The sequence below is a fragment of the Carlito syrichta genome, unplaced genomic scaffold, assembly GCF_000164805.1.
Source record: "Carlito syrichta isolate Samal-C Ts95f unplaced genomic scaffold, Tarsius_syrichta-2.0.1 Scaffold304337, whole genome shotgun sequence".
Classification (NCBI taxonomy): Eukaryota; Metazoa; Chordata; class Mammalia; order Primates; family Tarsiidae; genus Carlito; species Carlito syrichta.
Window position 1 is genome coordinate 1180600 of NW_007248433.1, and position 4848 is coordinate 1185447.

Below are 4848 nucleotides of genomic sequence, written 5' to 3' on the forward strand. Positions count from 1 at the left end.
CTGCCCGCCCGCTCGGCCACGCCCCCAGGGCACGCCCTCTCCGCCGGGCGCGGAGCACGTGCGGCGTCCCGCAGAGCCTGGCGGGCTGTTCTTTGCTCCACGTGGTCCCCGGAGGCCTAGGTCCCCCCGCTCCGGCGGGGAGTACAACCCCGCAGCCTCCCCTTCAGTTCCCGCGTCGCCCCGGCCCGTTCTCCCGTGCGGCCGGGGCAGAGTCGGACGATCAGGTCGCCCCACCACCCGTTCCTTCCCCCCAACCGCTCGGGATCCGCCAGTCCAGCCTGGCAGCAGGCCTCGTGCAAGGACCGGCCTGAGGCCAAGACTCGGGAAGGGTGGGGTTTGGGGGGTGTCCCCCACCCCCTGAAGGGAACCCAAGCCCCTGTCTGCCCATGGGGTATCTGGGAGGAATGAAAGGATGCCCGCTGGGTAGCTTGTAGTCCAGCTCTGGCAGGGACAGGGAGCTACGAGCTGAGGGGGAGGGAAGAACCAGGCCACGTTCTGAGCCCACTCCCCAGCTCAGAAATTCCCATTTTATCCCCAGGGGAATCTTGCCAAAGACCAATGATCTGGGACACTCAGAGACAGCACTAGCACAGGCTTTCGGACACCAGCCGTCTTCATAGACTCAGTTCAAGCAACAAAATGGGGGTTCTCCAGGAGCAAGAATGAGAACCCCACTCCCACCAACTCGAGCGAGGGAATTCAAAGGCAGGTTTAGGGTGAAGGGGCTTTAGCTTGTTCCTGGGGAGTGGGAGAGGCATCTTCAGAAAGGAGGCCTGAGAGGTAGGGGTGGCCAGGGGAGGGGTGCAGGGCGACCATTGTCACCCAGGCCTGGAAACAGGGAGGAATCCTGCCTACTTGGGAGTTGATTGAAAGACCTCAGTCCAGGGGTGGGGCCGAGCCAGGAAGAGCTTTGGTGTGTCCCCACCCCACCAACCATTCCCTTGTTTCCTCAGCCTGGGTCCTAATGTGTCCTCAGGAAGGCTTGCGAACGAGCGGAAAGCTGGGGGTTGCTGGGAAGGCCATGGTATGGCCACCCCAGGGCAAGATTTCTGAGGCTGTGGAGCCAGGCGTTCCCAGCAAGACCAGCTGAGTTCTGACGAATCACCGTGGAAGGGGTGGTCAGGCTCCCCCCATCATCCCGAGGCATCCGTCTGGGGGGGGGGGGCTCTGCTGAGGACCTGAGCTTTCCACGCCCCCCACACCTGGCTGCTCATCCGCAGCGGGGAAGCCGCCTGTGGTCTCTGCAGCCCCAGTGGCAGAATCAGAGGAAGCGAAAGGTCACACAAATATTAGCCGGTGATGTCTTGGCCTTGCCAGCGGGCGAAGCCAGGGGGTCTTGTGCTGGTTCTTCCCCTGCATTTCCAGAGAATGCCGCCTGACCAGAGGCCTCCTCCTTCCCAACTGTGTAGCCCGATTGTTGACCAGGCTTTACTGGGTCACCTCACAGGACAGGGGCCGGTTCCCAGAACCATTTCTTAGATGCAGAAGCAGAGGCTCAGCAGTTATGTCACTGGTCCGGCCATCTGATGGCCTGGAAGCCCGTCTTTGGGCCCCCCGTATCTGGTGTTTTAATCATCTGCCACCCTTCTCCAGCGACACGGCAACCAACCAATCGTCCTCGGCTGTGTCCAATGGCAGCCATGATGAACCCAGGGCACCACTGGGAGCAGGAGAGCCGGTGGCTGGGACCAGGAAGTTCTGTCGACCTTCCTGGGTGGTGCCTGGGCTGAGCACCCCGGGAAGGTGAGGATTGGTGAGGGAGGAGCCGGGGGTGGTGGTGCCTCCCAGGCAGGAGCGACATCCCACGAGTGTTTCCACACCCGTGGACGGTTCTGCTCGGTGTTCACAAAATAGCATCCTGGACTGCTCCTGCAAGTTGATTTTGACACACCTGAGTGCCAGACATCCCCGTGCACCTCGAAGGAAACCCTAGAACGCCTTGCCCCGAAGTTGATGCTGGACTCTTAGGCAAGAGCGCCATCTGGTGGGCCGGATCAGCAGTTTTTTGTTTCTACACCGACTCATTTCGGCCCCCTCAGGGGTCAGCAGACAGGGGTCTTTTCAACTCTAGGCTGTAATTTATCAGAAGTTGTGGATCTCATTCAAGTGAGGCAAAGAAAATAGGCTTTTTTTTAGCGCTAGAGAGGGAGCAGGGTGCGGGGGCTCATGCCTATAATCCCAACACTTTGGGAGTCCGAGGCAGGAGGATTGTTTGAGGCCTCGGCAACATGATGAGACCTCATCTCAAATAAAATAATAAAATAAAGTAAAAACTGGGTGTGGTGGCACATACCTGTAGTCCCAGCTATTTGGGAGGCTGAGGCGGAAGGATCTCCTGGGCCCAGGGGGTCAAGGCTGTGGTGAGCTGTGATTGTGCCAATGCACTCCAGCCTGGGCAACAGAGTGAGACCCTCAACTCAAAAAAAGTGGGGGGGGGGAGAGGAAGAGGATGGAGAGAGAGAGGGAGTGTTTATTTGGGAGTTTTTATCAAAAGTCTTGAAACAGTGTGTCCCCTTTGACCTAGTAATTCCACTCCTGGGACTTTCTCTAAGGAATAAGGATATATGCTGTGTTTTGGCTACATGGTTGTTTATTACAGCCTTAAAAAGTAATAGCCAGCCGGGCTCAGTGGCTCAGCCTGTAATTCCGCGCCTTGGGAGGCTGAGGTGAGTGGAGTGCCTGAGCCCGCAGGTTCGAGACCCGCCTGGGCAACTTGGCGAGACCTCATCTCTACAATAAAATAAAAAAATCAGCCGGACATGGTAGCACGTGCCTGTAATTCTGGCTACTCGGAAGGCTGAGGCGGAAGGATCGCCGGAGCCCAGCAGGTCGAGGCTGTGGTGGCCGGGAGCGGCCACTGCACTTCAGTCTGGGTGACAGAGTGAGACTCCAACTCAAAAAAATAATAATAATAATAGCCAACATTGGCAATAAAATACCTGGCAGATTCGCTTTGGTAAACGCCACTATCCCCACATGGGGGAGCATAGCATGCGTCCCCCTTAAAGGTCACGTGTGGAAGGGTCTTCACTGGTGTGTGTTTGTGACATATCAAAGAGTGAGACAGTGGGGGCAGGACTTTTTTTTTTTTTTCTTTTTGAGTTGGAGTCTCACTCTGTCGACCAGGCTGGAGTGCACTGGCATGCTCGTGGCCACCACAGCAACGACCTGCTGGGTTCAGGCAATCCTTCTGCGTCAGCCTTCCAAGTAGCTAGAACTACAGGTGCAAACCACCACGCATGGCTAATTTTTTTATTTATAGTAGAGATGAGGTCTTGCCAAGTTGCCCAGACTGGTCTCGAACCCATGGGGTCTCGGTCTCCCAAAGTGCTGTGTTTATAGGCATGAACTATTGAGCCCGGCCAGGACTCTTTTTCCCCCAAGACTTTGTTGTGGGACTATTGGGGGGCCCTGGTGAGACAGGACTGACCATTGGGAGGCCCTGAGGAGACTGACTGACCATCGGGGAGGCCTGGGAGAACCTGACACTGACCAACCATTGGGGGGCCCAAGGGAGACTGACCGGCCATCGAATGGCCCAGGGGAGACAGATTGACCATCGGGGGGCCCTGGAGAGACTGACTGACCATCAGGAGGTCCTGGGGAGAGGAGTATGATGTGGCCTCGAAATCTCCTGGGGGAATGTTTCCCTGGAGACTTTGAACAGGAAGATGCTTAACCGCCCTGGGAGGTGACACCCATAGCAGGCCTCCAGGTCAGAGTTCCATCTCTGTAGATCACACCCCTCTGAGAAGCAGCTTCGCCCAGTTGAGGGTCTGGGAGGCCCTGGGGCCAGTCGTGGGAGAGAAGAGCCCATCCTGGACCTTGCTGCTGAAGGAAGATGGGCTGGACGGGCTGGACCAGCACTGCCCAGAGCTCCTTCTGTCCCTGCCCCGGACACGCTTGTGTTAGTGCCGCATGACCTCTGGACTCCTGACGGCAAAGGTGGGTAGGGGCTCATGGGAGCAGCGTCACCCAAGGTTTGGGAGATGGCAGGGGGTTTCCTGAGCTCCTATGGAGCCTGCGGGCTAGCTGGACACTGAGCACAGCCGCACCCTTTGCCAGGCGAGCCTGTTGTACCTGTGGACAGCTTCACCTTCCATAAGATGGACTCACAACAGCTGGCACCCATGATGGGTTCACGGCCCCCACCACAAGTGAGTGAATTCACGGCCCCCACCACGAGTGAGTGAATTCACGATCCCCCCACTGAGGTAGGTGCCCTTCTGAAAATGCAGGAGCAAGAAAAGGGAAAACAAGTTACCTCCTGCTTCTTCGAGCTACCACTTTCTTAGGCTTTTACTTTGGCAGACTACATGTTTACACTTTTGGTGGGAACCAATCAGAAGAGTACTCCTGTGAGCCAATCTGCAAATAGGACATGTAAATGAGAAGATTATGAAAAAGCAATCAATGTATGACAAGTAGGGCTCACTGTAGCCCTGAGCTATGAAGTATCCAATCAAATGTATAATACCAAAAATTGTTGCCTTGTAAGAGAGACAAAGGGGTTACAATGTAAAGGGGAAGTTAACAAAGGTATGTAAGGCAATGCCCTATTGTGTTGGATGCCAGTTAGAATAAACGCTGCTTCCTGGCAAAGAAAACTTGGTGTCCCATGTCTCTCTCTGCGAAAGATTCCCGAGACACCACTACAAGTGAGTGAATTCACGGCTCTCCTCATCACCAGTGAGTGAGTTCACAGCCCCCATCATGAGTGAGTGAATTCACAATCCCCCACGAGTGAGTTCACAGTCCCCACCATGAGTAAGTGAATTCATGGTCCCCCCCACCATGTATGAGTGAATTTACCCATTCTAAGTGAAAGAATTTTTTTTTTTTTTTTTT